Here is a 14,902-nt window from a genome sequence, read left to right as displayed (position 1 = left end):
AGTGCCCATTATGCAGTTTCCCCTTTAGTAATACCCCTTTATGCAATGCCCCCTGTAGTTGTGCCCAATATGCAATGCTTCCTGTATTAGAACCCACTATGCAATGCCTCCTATATTAAAGCCCATTATGCAATGCTTCCTGAATTAGAGCCCCTGATGCTGTGCCCCCAGTAGCACCCCTTATGCAGTGCCCCCTATAGTGCCCTTATACAGTACCCCAGTAGCACCCCTTATACAGTGCCCCCTATAGTGCCCTTATACAGTACCCCAGTAGCACCCCTTATAGAGTGCCCCTATAGTGCCCTTATACAGTGCCCCCTATAGTGCCCTTATACAGTACTCCAGTAGTGCCCTTATACAGTACCCCCAGGAGATCCCCTTATGCAGTGCCCCCAGACAGTAGTGCCCCATATGCTGTGCCCTCTATAATGCCCTTATACTGTGCCCCCCTATACAGTACCCCCAGTAGTGCCCCCAGAACACCCCCAGTAATGCCCATTATGCTGTGCCCCCTCCCCTGTGCAATACTACTTACCTATCTTCAGGATGTCCAGGCTGGCTTCCACCAGGAGGGTTCCGGGCGCGCACCTCCTTCTTCCTCATGCAGCGTCACCGCGGCCGGCGTCCAGAGCAACACACAGGCACATAGAGATGCTCTGTGGTGAGAGAACCAAGTGACCCCCGGTGGCGGCGGCGTGCAGGACTTCGGTGGTGCAGAGGAAGGGGGTGTGCTAGCAGCAGGTGCGGCCGCGGGTCTGTATGCTGCTCTTTTTGGTGTCACCCCCTTGAAGGGTGACACCCGATGCGGGCCGCACCCCCCTTCTGACGCCACTGGTTGCGAAGGATGTCAGGCTGCAGAATGTAGCCTGACACGTCCCTCCCCCGTTGGCCCTGGCATCAGCAAATGTGTATGCACTTGCCGCAGACTGGGTCCAGGCGCCCGCAATGTCGCACTGGGTATGTACACATCGTGTAATCTGTACCCAGCTTCAGTTACTATGTATTTCCACCAACAATTAAAAGATAATTTTAATTCCCAATTTTTACAGGGATTAAAGCAGACTTCCCCAAACTTGGTCCTCAAGGCACCCTAACAGTGCAAGTTTTTAGGGTATCCATGTCTGAGCACATGTGGTTAAATAAGATTGAGGTGATAATTAACTAACCTGTTGTCAAGCATAAATATCCTTTAGGACAGAGGGCCTGATTCAGAGACGGATGCTCTGAAAGAGCGCTCGCTCTGAATCAGGGCGTTTTTTTATTTTATTTTATTTGTGACCACCCACAGCTAGTGCCATTGCGACCATCGGGGCTTGCGACGAGACCCTTGTGGTAGGGTCTCGTGGCCGCAAGCCCCAGAGAGCTTCTGGCTCTAATAGAGCCGGTAGCTCTCCCACTGACATCACTGGTGATGGCAGTGGGGCCGCCCACAAACGTCAGGCGTTAGCTTGGGAACGCCTCCTTTTGTGAAGCCACCCCCATGCCATGCCTCCAAAACGGTGCGAGCTGTCGATCAAAATCGACAGCTGCCCTCTTTTGGTGCGAGACCCGCCCCGGCGTGTGCATGTGCAGTGGCCAAACATTGAGCCGCTCACGAGCGGGTCTGAATCAGGCCCAGAGTTTGGGAACCTATGACTTAACATGTTGCTGTGTAGGGTAAAGTTTTACCACTAAAAAAAAAAAAAAATCACGTAATTTTATTATGCACAGCATTCTCAAGTAGGTGTAAAGCTGGGTACACACTGATATATATATTGCCTGTTCCATTGAACAGGCGATATATATCTATAGCGCATCACCGGTTGTGTACAGCTGATATGTCTGTGAACGATGTAATTCACAGACATATCTGATGCTGACTGCTGGTTGTGTGTACGGGCGACCCGCCCATCATCCGTACACATGCAACAGGAACCCCGCAGTGATTGACAGTTCAACTGGGTGGGTTATTTAAATGCCCACCCAGTTGAGCTGTCAAGCCCGGTACATTATGCAAACAATTTTTAAGTGTGTATATGCTTAACAATTGTCAGGTAGGTCGACCTAGTGTGTTCCCAGCTTAACGGAAAAAAATACAGATTTCAGATTTTTTTTCTCTACTTACATTGTATAATTATGCTATTCATCATGACAAATGCAATTTGACCTTGAGTAAATTCAACCCTAATGCGGGCCATACACAGTGGGATGGCTCCACTGCGAGGCGACAGGGGATCCGACGTCTGACATATCGGGCGGTCCCCACACCCAGTTCGTTCAATTGGCCGACCGCCCGATATGCCGCCTCCCCCCATCTCACCAGCATAGTGCTGCATGGGATCACACATCGCATCCCCTGATAGACTGATCCTGCAGTAAGATCCGGGGGTGTGATGAACGACCCCACGGGAACGCGCTCGGTCCGATATCAGGCCCAACACGGTGCGATATAGAAGCCAAATTGTACCAATCAGTCGGATTGGCTGCTTTATCGCACCGTGTATGGGGCCGCATAGGACTGGGTACACACCTGAAATATATATATGCAGATTATGGGTGTTCATACACACTGAACAACCACCATAGCCATCATGCTGGTGGGGGTCGCATAGCACCTCCCTCCCAGGCGTCCTGTGCTGCAAGTGTATGGGCGGGCTAATGACCGTACACACAGCACAATGTTCAAATATATTTGCCGATATATGTGCCATGTACTGTGATGCACAGCTGCCGCCATCGTGGGATGTCTGTGAACAACATCGTTCACAGACATACAGGACAATTCACACGATGTGTCAGCTGTTCAATTGAATGGCCGATATGTCGGCCAGTGTGTACCTAGAATTACAATATATATGTTGCTAAGTATGTTCTTTTGGTGTATTACATGTTATGTTATTGTGAACCCTGGTCTGCCGGCAACTTGTATGTCATAACTATATTTATTGGCTGTGATGTTTACCATACCTTTTATAGAAAGGTCACAATCATTACAGACACCACAACTTACTTCAACCCAATGAATGGATTGTTATCTGTAATGCTACATCATGTTAATTGGTCACATTAGCCACATTGAGGAATTGTGTTTGGGATCTCAATAGTATTTATTTAAACTGGCTTCTTATAGTCACCACAACTTCCTTTACCTACCAGGTCCAAAAAAACGTAATTACCTTTAGATCACATTCATAGAAATAGCCATTACTTTGATGTATGAGCCTGTAGTTGTTTAAATACACTTTCTTCCCACTTCTCCTTATCCCTGCCCTTCTCTCTCTCTACACTTTCTTCCCACTTCTCCTTCTCTCTCTCTCTACACTTTTTTCCCACTTCTCCTTATCTCTCTCTCTCTCTCTCTCTCTCTCTCTCTCTCTCTCTCTCTCTCTCTCTCTCCACTTTCTTTCCACTTCTCCTTATCTCTCTCTCTCTCTCTACACTTTCTTTCCACTTCTCCTTATCTCTCTCTCTCTCTACACTTTCTTTCCACTTCTCCTTATCTCTCTCTCTCTCTCTCTACACTTTCTTTCCACTTCTCCTTATCTCTCTCTCTTTCTCTCTGTCTCTCTCTGTACACTTTCTTCCCACTTCTCATCCCTCCACTTCTCTCCCTCTACACTTCTTCCCACTTCTCCTTATCTCTCTCTCTGTACACTTTCTTCCCACTTCTCCTTATCCCTCCCCTTCTCTCTCTCTACACTTTCTTCCCACTTCTCCTTATCCCTACCCTTCTCTCTCTCTCTACACTTTCATCCCACTTCTCCTTCTCTCTCTCTCTCTACACTTTCTTCCCACTTCTTCTTTCTCTACACTTTCTTCCCACTTCTCCTTATCTATCTCTCTCTACACTTTCTTCCCACTTCTCTCTCTCTCTCTACACTTTCTTCCCACTTCTCCTTATCTCTCTCTCTCTACACTTTCTTTCCACTTCTCCTTATCCCTCCACTTCTCTCTCTCTACACTTCTTCCCACTTCTCCTAATCTCTCCCTTTCTCTCTCTCTCTCTGTCTCTGTACACTTTCTTCCCACTTCTCCTTATCCCTCCCCTTCTCTCTCTCTACACTTCTTCGCACTTCTCCTTATCCCTCCCCTTCTATCTCTCTACACTTTCTTCCCACTTCTCCTTATCCCTCCCCTTCTCTCTCTCTCTACACTTTCTTCCGACTTCTCCTTCTCTCTCTACACTTTCTTCCCACTTCTCTCTCTCTCTACACTTTCTTCCCACTTCTCCTTATCTCTCTCTCTCTCTACACTTTCTTTCCACTTCTCCATATCCCTCCACTTCTCTCTCTCTACACTTCTTCCCACTTCTCCTTATCTCTCTCTCTTTCTCTCTGTACACTTTCTTTCCACTTCTCCGTATCCCTCCCCTTCTCTCTCTCTCTACACTTTCTTTCCACTTATCCCTCCCCTTCTCTCTCTCTCTACACTTTCTTCCCACTTCTCCTTATCCCTCCCCTTCTCTCTCTCTACACTTTCTTCCCACTTCTCCTTATCCCTCCCCTTCTCTCTCTGTACTTTTTCTTCCCATTTCTCTTTATCCCTCCCCTTCTCTCTCTCTACACTTTCTTCCCACTTCTCCTTATCCCTCCCCTTCTATCTCTCTACACTTTCTTCCCACTTCTCCTTATCCCTCCCCTTCTCTCTCTCTACACTTTCTTCCCACTTCTCATTATCCCTCCCCTTCTCTCTCTCTCTACACTTTCTTCCCACTTCACCTTATCCCTGCCTTTCTCTCTCTCTCTCTGCACTTTCTTCCCACTTCTCCTTACCGCTCCCCTTCTCTCTCTCACTCTGCACTTTCTTCCCAGTTCTCCTTATCTCTCTCTACACTTTCTTCCCACCGCCCCTTATCCCTCCCCTTCTCTCTCTCTCTACACTTTCTTCCCACTTCTCCTTATCCCTCCCCTTCTCTCTCTCTCTCTACACTTTCTTCACACTTCTCCTTATCTCTCTCTGCACTTTCTTCCCACTTCTCCTTATCCCTCCCCTTCTCTCTCTCTACACTTTCTTTCCACTTCTCCTTATCCCTCCCCTTCTCTCTCTCTACACTTTCTTCCCACTTCTCCTTATCCCTCCCTTTCTCTCTCTCTCTCTGCACTTTCTTCCCACTTCTCCTTATCCCTCCCCTTCTCTCTCTCTCTACACTTTCTACCCACTTCTCCTTATCCCTCCCTTTCTCTCTCTCTCTGCACTTTCTTCACACTTCTCCTTATCCCTCCCCTTCTGTCTCTCTCTGCACTTTCTTCCCACTTCTCCTTATCTCTCTCTACACTTTCTTCCCACCTCTCCTTATCCTTCCCCTTCTCGCTCTCTCTACACTTTCTTCCCACTTCTCCTTATCCCTCCCCTTCTCTCTCTCTACACTTTCTTCCCACTTCTCCTTATCCCTCCCCTTCTCTCTCTACTCTTTCTTCCCATTTCTCCTTTTACCTCCCCTTCTCTCTCTCTACACTTTCTTCCCACTTCTCCTTATCCCTCCCCTTCTATCTCTCTACACTTTCTTCCCAGTTCTCCTTATCCCTCCCCTTCTCTCTCTCTACACTTTCTTCCCACTTCTCCTTATCCCTCCCCTTCTCTCTCTCTACACTTTCTTCCCACTTCTCCTTATCCCTCCCTTTCTCTCTCTCTCTCTGCACTTTCTTCCCACTTCTCCTTATCCCTCCACTTCTCTCTCTCTCTCAACACTTTCTTCCCACTTCTCCTTATCTCTCTCTACACTTTCTTCCCACTTCTCCTTATCCCTCCCCTTCTCTCTCTCTCTCTCTGCATTTTCTTCCCACTTCTGCTTATCTCTCTCTACACTTTCTTCCCACTTCTCCTTTTCTCTTTCTACACTTTCTTCCTACTTCTCCTTATCGCTCCACCTCTCTCTCTCTCTCCACTTTCTTCCCACTTCTCCTTATCTCTCTCTACACTTTCTTCCCACTTCTCCTTATCCCTCCCCTTCTCTCTCTCTCTCTGCATTTTCTTCCCACTTCTGCTTATCTCTCTCTAACTTTCTTCCCACTTCTCCTTATCCCTCCCCTTCTCTCTCTCTCTACAAGTTCTTCCCACTTCTCCTTATCCCTCCCCTTCTCTCTCTCTCTCTCTCTACAATTTCTTCCCACTTCTCCTTATCCCTCCCCTTCTCTCTCTCTCTCTCTCTACACGTTCTTCCCACTTCTCCTTATCCCTCCCTTTCTCTCTCTCTCTCTCTACAATTTCTTCCCACTTCTCCTTATGCCTCCCCTTCTCTCTCTCTCTCTACACTTTCTTCCCACTTCTCCTTATCTCTCTCTACACTTCCTTCCCACTTCTGCTTATCCCTCCCTTTCTCTCTCTCTCTCTGCACTTTCTTCCCATTTCTCCTTATCCCTCCACTTCTCTCTCTCTCTCTACACTTTCTTCCCACTTCTCCTTATCTCTCTCTACACTTTCTTCTTATTTATCCTTATCCCTCCCCTTATCTCTCTCTCTCTGCACTTTCTTTCCACTTCTGCTTATCTCTCTCTACACTTTCTTCCCACTTCTCCTTTTCTCTTTCTACACTTTCTTCCTACTTCTCCTTATCGCTCCACCTCTCTCTCTCTCTCTCTCTCTCTCTCTCTCTCTCTCTCCGCTTTCTTCCCACTTCTCCTTATCTCTCTCTACACTTTCTTCCCACTTCTCCTTATCCCTCCCCTTCTCTCTCTCTCTCTGCATTTTCTTCCCACTTCTGCTTATCTCTCTCTAACTTTCTTCCCACTTCTCCTTATCCCTCCCCTTCTCTCTCTCTCTCTCTACACGTTCTTCCCACTTCTCCTTATCCCTCCCTTTCTCTCTCTCTCTCTACAATTTCTTCCCACTTCTCCTTATCCCTCCCCTTCTCTCTCTCTCTCTCTCTACAATTTCTTCCCCCTTCTCCTTATCCCTCCCCTTCTCTCTCTCTACACGTTCTTCCCACTTCTCCTTATCCCTCCCTTTCTCTCTCTCTCTCTACAATTTCTTCCCACTTCTCCTTATGCCTCCCCTTCTCTCTCTCTCTCTACACTTTCTTCCCACTTCTCCTTATCTCTCTCTACACTTTTCTTCCCGCTTCTACTTATCCCTCCCCTTCTCTCTCTCTACACTTTCCTCCCACTTCTCCTTATCCCTCCCCTTCTCTCTCTCTCTCTCCTCACTTTCTTCCCACTTCTCCTTATCTCTCTCTACACTTTTCTTCCCGCTTCTACTTATCCCTCCCCTTCTCTCCCTCTCTCTGCACTTTCTTCCCACTTCTCCTTATCCCTCCCCTTCTCTCTCTCTGCACTTTCTTCCCACTTCTCATTATCCCTCCCCTTCTCTCTCTTTCTACACTTTCTTCCCACTTCTCCTTATCCCTCCCCTTCTCTCTCTCTCTCTCTACACTTTCTTCCCACTTCTCCTTATCCCTCCCTTTCTCTCTCTCTCTCTGCACTTTCTTCCCACTTCTCCTTATCCCTCCACTTCTCTCTCTCTCTCTACACTTTCTTCCCACTTCTGCTTATCTCTCTTTACACTTTCTTCCCACTTCTCCTTATCCCTCCCCTTCTCTCTCTCTCTACACGTTCTTCCCACTTCTCCTTATCCCTCCCCTTCTCTCTTTCTCTCTCTCTCTCTACAATTTCTTCCCACTTCTCCTTATCCCTCCCCTTCTTTCTCTCTCTCTGCACTTTCTTCCAACTTCTCCTTATCTCTCTCTACACTTTCTTCCCACTTCTCCTAATACCTCCCCTTCTCTCTCTCTCTCTCCACTTTCTTCCCACTTCTCTTTATCCTTCCCCTTCTCTCTCTCTATACTTTCTTCCCACTTCTCCTTATCTCTCTCTACACTTTCTTTCCACTTCTCCTTATCCCTCCACTTCTCTCTCTCTACACTTTCCTCCCCCTTCTCCTTATCCCTCCCCTTCTCTCTCTCTCTCTACACTTTCTTCCCACTTCTCCTTATCTCTCTCTACACTTTCCTCCCTCTTCTCCTTATCCCTCCACTTCTCTCTCTCTACACTTTCTTCCCACCTCTCCTTATCCTTCCCCTTCTCTCTCTCTACACTTTCTTCCCACTTCTCCTTATCGCTCCCCTTCTCTCTATCTACACTTCTCCTTATCCCTCCCCATCTATCTCTCTACACTTTCTTCCCACTTCTCCTTATCCCTCCCCTTCTATCTCTCTACACTTTCTTCCCACTTCTCCTTATCTCTCCCCTTCTATCTCTCTACACTTTCTTCCCACTTCTCTTTATCCCTCCCCTTTTATCTCTCTGCACTTTCTTCCAACTTCTCCTTATCTCTCCCCTTCTCTCTACACTTTCTTCCAACTTCTCCTTATCCTTCCCCGTCTCTCTCTCTCTCTACACTTTCATCCCACTTCTCCTTATCCCTCCCTTTTTCTCTCTCTGCACTTTCTTCCGACTTCTCCTTATCCTTCCCCTTCTCTCTCTCTCTGCACTTTCTTCCCACTTCTACTTATCTCTCTCTACACTTTCTTCCCACCTCTCCTTATCCTTCCCCTTCTCTCTCTCTCTACACTTTCTTCCCACTTCTCCTTATCCCTCCCCTTCTCTTTCTCTACACTTTCTTCCCACTTCTCCTTATCGCTCCCCTTCTCTTTCTCTACACTTTCTTCCCACTTCTCCTTATCGCTCCCCTTCTCTCTCTCTCTCTACACTTTCTTTCCACTTCTCCTTATCCCTCCCCTTCTCTCTCTCTACACTTTCTTCCCACTTCTCCTTATCCCTCCCTTTCTCTCTCTCTACACTTTCTTCCCACTTCTCCTTATCCCTCCCCTTCTCTCTCTCTCTCTACACTTTCATCCCACTTCTCCTTATCCCTCCCTTTCTCTCTCTCTCTGCACTTTCTTCCCACTTCTCCTTATCCCTCCCCTTCTCTCTCTCTCTGCACTTTCTTCCCACTTCTCCTTATCCCTCCCCTTCTCTCTCTCTCTGCACTTTCTTCCCACTTCTCCTTATCTCTCTCTACACTTTCTTCCCACCTCTCCTTATCCTTCCCCTTCTCTCTCTCTACACTTTCTTCCCACTTCTCCTTATCGCTCCCCTTCTCTCTATCTACACTTTCTTCCCACTTCTCCTTATCCCTCCCCATCTCTCTCTCTACACTTTCTTCCCACTTCTCCTTAACCCTCCCCTTCTATCTCTCTACACTTTCTTCCCACTTCTCCTTATCCCTCCCCTTCTCTCTCTCTACACTTTCTTCCCACTTTTCCTTATCCCTCCCCTTCTCTCTCTCTCTTTCTCTCTCTCTCACTTTCATCCCACTTCTCCTTATCCCTCCCTTTCTCTCTCTCTGCACTTTCTTCCCACTTCTCCTTATCCCTCCCTTTCTCTCTCTACACTTTCTTCCCACCTCTCCTTATCCCTCCCCTTCTCTCTCTCTCTACACTTTCTTCCAACTTCTTTTCCCTCCCCTTTTCTCTCTCTCTGCACTTTCTTCCCAGTTCTCCTTTTCTCTTTCTACACTTTCTTCCCACTTCTCCTTATCCCTCCACCTCTCTCTCTCTAAACTTTCTTCCCACTTCTCCTTAACTCTCTCTACACTTTCTTCCCACTTCTCCTTATCCCTCCCCATCTCTCTCTCTCTCTGCACTTTCTTCCCACTTCTGCTTATCTCTCTCTAACTTTCTTCCAACTTCTCCTTATCCCTCCCATTCTCTCTCCCTCTACACGTTCTTCCCACTTCTCCTTATCCCTCCCTTTCTCTCTCTCTCTCTACAATTTCTTCCCACTTCTCCTTATCCCTCCCCTTCTCTCTCTCTCTCTCTCTCTCTCTCTCCACTTTCTTCCCACTTCTCCTTATGCCTCCCCTTCTCTCTCTCTCTACACTTTCTTCCCACTTCTCCTTATCTCTCTCTACACTTTCCTCCCACTTCTCCTTATCCCTCCACTTCTCTCTCTCTACACTTTCCTCCCACTTCTCCTTTCCCTCCCCTTCTCTCTCTCTGCACTTTCTTCCGACTTCTCCTTATCCCTCCCCTTCTCTCTCTCTCTACACTTTCTTCCCACTTCTCCTTATCTCTCCCCTTCTATCTCTCTACACTTTCTTCCCACTTCTCTTTGTCCCTCCCCTTCTACCTCTTTACACTTTCTTCCCACTTCTCCTTATCCCTCCCCTTCTCTCTCTCTCTCTACACTTTCTTCCCACTTCTCCTTATCCCTCCCTTTCTCTCTCTACACTTTCTTCCCACCTCTCCTTATCCCTCCCCTTCTCTCTCTCTCTACACTTTCTTCCCACTTCTCCTTTTCCCTCCCCTTTTCTCTCTCTCTGCACTTTCTTCCCAGTTCTCCTTTTCTCTTTCTACACTTTCTTCCCACTTCTCCTTATCCCTCCACCTCTCTCTCTCTCTCTACACTTTCTTCCCACTTCTCCTTAACTCTCTCTACACTTTCTTCCCACTTCTCCTTATCCCTCCCCTTCTCTCTCTCTCTCTGCACTTTCTTCCCACTTCTGCTTATCTCTCTCTAACTTTCTTCCCACTTCTCCTTATCGCTCCCCTTCTCTCTCTCTCTCTCTCTCTACACTTTCTTCCCACTTCTCCTTATCCTTCCTCACTGTCTCTCGGGCTCTATTACCTCTTCCCACTCTCTCATCATGAGCATATCTGACACATACTGGTAGGAGCAGTTATAGAGGTCTTACCCTCAGACATTACATTTTAACATGATGATCAGGCAGCAGTATTTTTTGTAATATATATTGTAATTGTATTTTTATAAGCTTCCTCAACATTTCAAGATCCAGACAACAAGATTGAGGTTGTGAAGACTGCAATAGCAGGTAGGATATAGCATAACAATCCACTAACACTATTTGCTACCTTCCTTAATGTCCTTCCACCCAACAGCTGTTTATATCATTTACATTACTCTACGCTACTCCTCCTCATCCTCTCGAATCTAAAACTTTCTCCACAGTGCCACTTCTGTGGGCCCTTGCAAGCAGCTGCAAATCTGGGAATAGATATTCCCTAATGGGGGGTATCCACTAAGCGATTTAAGCAAGCGATTGCACGATAATGATGTCGTTATCGTGCAATCACTTGCAAATCGCGCATGCATTGTGCATGCATCGGGGATGTTTTGGACGGAAGCGACCCGCGATGCGCGTGCCCGCGGGTCGCTTCCGACATCCGACATCGCCCGTACATGCAGGTCAACCTGACGATCTCGCCAGGTTCTGCATGGGCGAGGATGAGGGATGTGCCGGGACTGAACGAGTGAACGTTCAGTCTAGGCACATCACTTGCTATACAAACGACAGCACGATTGCAATGTCGCAACTGTGCTGTCGTTTGTATATCGCTAAGTGGATAGCCCCCTTAAAAATAGTGTGTTATGTGATGGAGGATTGGGATGACAAAGGAGGTAGTTTATTTGGACAAATAGGGAGGTGCTCTTCGTACCACTGCAAACCCATTGCAGGAAAATAAGAATAAGTTATATTAAAGAAGGGCATCACAGACGGTGTAATGGTTACAGTACTGAGGTCGTGGGCTCAATTCCCATCACGACCCTACCTGTGTGGAGTTTGTATATTCTCCCTGTGCTTTCGTGGGTTTCCTCCAGGTACTCTGGTTTCCTCTCACATTCCAAAATATATACTGGTAGGTTAATTGGCTCCCTCAAAAAGTAACCATAGTGTGTATGTGTGTGAGCATGTGTTAGGGAATATAGAATGTAAGCTCTACTGGGGGCGGGGACTGATTTGAATGGCCAAATATTCTCTGTAAAGCGCTGCGGAATATGTGTGCGCTATATAAATAACTGGTAATAAATAAATAACATTGTTCCAGTTATTTAATTACTACAATATATAACTTAATATTGACTTCTAGTTTTACGAAAATCACATGACTGCGTTGTGTATGTATGTGTGGGTGCATAATTGTGATATTGTGTGTATATATGTGTGTATGTATGTATGTGTCTGTATGCATATATGTGTGTATATGTGTCTGTATGCATATATGTGTATATATATATATATATGTATATTTATTTATTTATTTTTGTTTGTGTGTGGCTATACATACACATATATTACCTTTTGGGATATCTTCAATACCAACAATAAAAATGTCCTTGTCTGCTACAATGTTTTACATATACACACGTGTGTGCGTGTGTGCTCCAATGTGATCACATTAGTAGGATAATCATTACATAGAGGTTACAGCTCGTTAGGATTTGTAAGCAACCATACACAACTGAAGACCAAACAAAGTCAGTATATGATGCAGCACAAGAGTATATACAAGCATTAACACACAGGAGCTAGAACCTTACAATACTATAAAAATGGTCCATGCCAAACCACTGGCCAGGCATTAAAAGTATAAAAATCAATCACATGATTGGCTTTCATAAAAGATAGATACATAAACCAAAGTCATAAGCGGGTGTGAGAACACACAACCGGAGTCCTGACCAAGCTTTTTGACCATCCGGAGGAGGATATGAAAGAGGACAGTTAGATCCCTGGATTGCCACTTTCTTCTAGCAGAGGAGAAAAAGGTGTAGTACCGAGGTAAGAGGCTCTCGAACCCACCAGGAGTCATAGAGGAGCTGGGATTTCATGAGACCAAGAAGTGCTTTGGAATTGCAGAGGTCTTGTCTGCCGGAGTCAGTAGTCCCCGGGGTAGATCTATCCAATGAAGGGTTCAGGGCTGCATTAAATCACCAGATACAACAAGGAAGCACTTCCATTTATGAGAAAGGAGGGCATCTAGTCTAGTGAAAAAAGGCAGACTGAGCTTGGTTAGGGGCATATACGTTAACAATAGTACATAGAGTATTGTTCAGAGTGCCCACGAGGATAAGGAAGCGGCCACACTTATCTTCATAAAAGTCGATCATATCAAAAGTGCCCATGAGGATAAGGAAGCGGCCATCCTTATCTTCATAAAAGTCGATCATATCAAAAGTGAGATGGCGAGCAAAAAGGATAGCCACATCTCGTTTTTTCTACTTTGAGTCACAGGCATAGTAAGTGGTGGGATAGGCTTTAGAACGGAGTTCTGGATGGAGGTTTAAGAAAAAGTGGATTTCTTGAAGGAATATTAAGTCTCCCTTAGACCTAGCTACAAACAAATAGTCAGGATCTGCACACATATGTACATACACGCACAGACAGTTTACAAGTATCAATAGGGCATTGCTGAAAGAATAGCCAGGATATGCACATAGATATATACATACATACAAACAGTATAACATAGAGTCACTGAAGCATTACTAAACAGATCTCTGTAGATACACTAAAAGTGGGTTAAATAAATTCCCCAAAAAAGTAGTGAGATATCAATATGAAATATTCATAATGGGAGTATCTGCACAAGTTGAGGAGCCCCACCATGAAACAATAAGAACAATATAACATTAAATCTTTAGAAGACCTCGGGTTTTGGAGGCCGGAGTGGAAGACTTGGAAGATGCAAGAACAGTAGACCATTCTGATGGAGGGGTCGTCAGGTTGTCGTTTGTCAAGGCCTCTGGGAAAGAGGGGGTGGAAGATGCAGGAGCATGCTCTTCGGATATACCCAGTTTTGGAAGAAGAGATTGAGCTTCAAGGAGAGATCGAGCCGCATGTAGCTGGTTCTGGTGCCATATTAGAATACGGAAGGGGTAACCTCAATGGTATCTTATGTTGTAATGGCGAAGCAAGCTGGTGAAAGACTTAAAGTCTCTACGTTTAGCAAGAGTCAAGGAGGAAACCTCCTGAAAGATCCGAAGATTAGCATCCCTAAAAGTGACCGGAGGGAGCTTACGAGCCTCTCTCATTATAGTCTCCTTGGCTGTAAAGTAGTTAATGATGGAATAACATCTTGAGGTTGAGAAGAGGACTGTGGGTGTATGCTATTAGGAACAATAAACGTTTGCTACATGTTACATAGCAAGTTTGAGAATCCACTTCCTAAAAAGTGAGTTCTGGCAAATGAGCAACTCACAGGGTCTCTTTTCCTCCACTTGTAGCAAAGATCATGTGAGCACAGCTCCTTAAATCTGACTAGAAGAAAGTGTTTACCTGACTGAAACCAATATGGCCGTGCCCATAAAGTCAGGAAGTTTGTAAACAAATGGAGATGCTGATGCTCAGGAATGCCAGTGGAGGCCAGGAGAAGCGCAGGACACCATGATATAACTTTTCTGGACCAGATCAGTAAGGCTAATATGTGACACCTTGTAATCTTAATACTACTAAATAGTTACTGCGCTGGTGTTCAATTTCCATTATATTCATAGATAATGAATCAATTAAGGTTTGTTCTCTATTAGTTTACAGGAGGCTTGTTCAATTTTTTCTAAAATAATTTTATTAAAAACATCAATATATATAAAAAAGCTAAATTATTTATATAAACCTATACATATATAGCAGTAATCTTCATACATAACACCATGTAGATGGTTAAAATCCATACACATACTGTATATATCAATAATGTTAAGGTATATAGGATGATACTGTATACACAAGAAAAAACACTTCTCATAAAAGTCACAGATAATCACTCATTATAGCAAAAGGGATTTTTTAAGTATCAAGTATAACAGTTTTCCCAATAAAAAATACTATGTTATTTGTACATAAATCCACAGTATGTTGCAAATCTTGTGGTAACTGTGTAGCCAAATGTCAGTCCAGTGTTCTAATATGGCATAAGCATACACAATACTAAAAACTTATTACTGTCAATATAAGATGTTTAGATAACTACTGGCGTCCCAGTATTACCATATACTGTATACTCCAAGCAGTCTCTGCTAGATATAAGTTTCCCCCCACTCTTAGGTCAGCCAATAAATAATGCATTACCTTTAGTATGTTTCACCGCGTGGACATGCTTTGTAAGCTTCCAAGGACCGAGTACTCAGTGTCTCAGTTCTCTTGCCGTTGGCTGAAGGTGGGGAAAGTGCTGGTGACACTGTGTAGA

The sequence above is a fragment of the Taudactylus pleione genome, unplaced genomic scaffold (assembly GCF_031769625.1).
Source record: "Taudactylus pleione unplaced genomic scaffold, aTauple2 ptg000256l, whole genome shotgun sequence".
Taxonomy (NCBI): Eukaryota; Metazoa; Chordata; class Amphibia; order Anura; family Myobatrachidae; genus Taudactylus; species Taudactylus pleione.
This window is presented reverse-complemented; position numbering follows the sequence as displayed.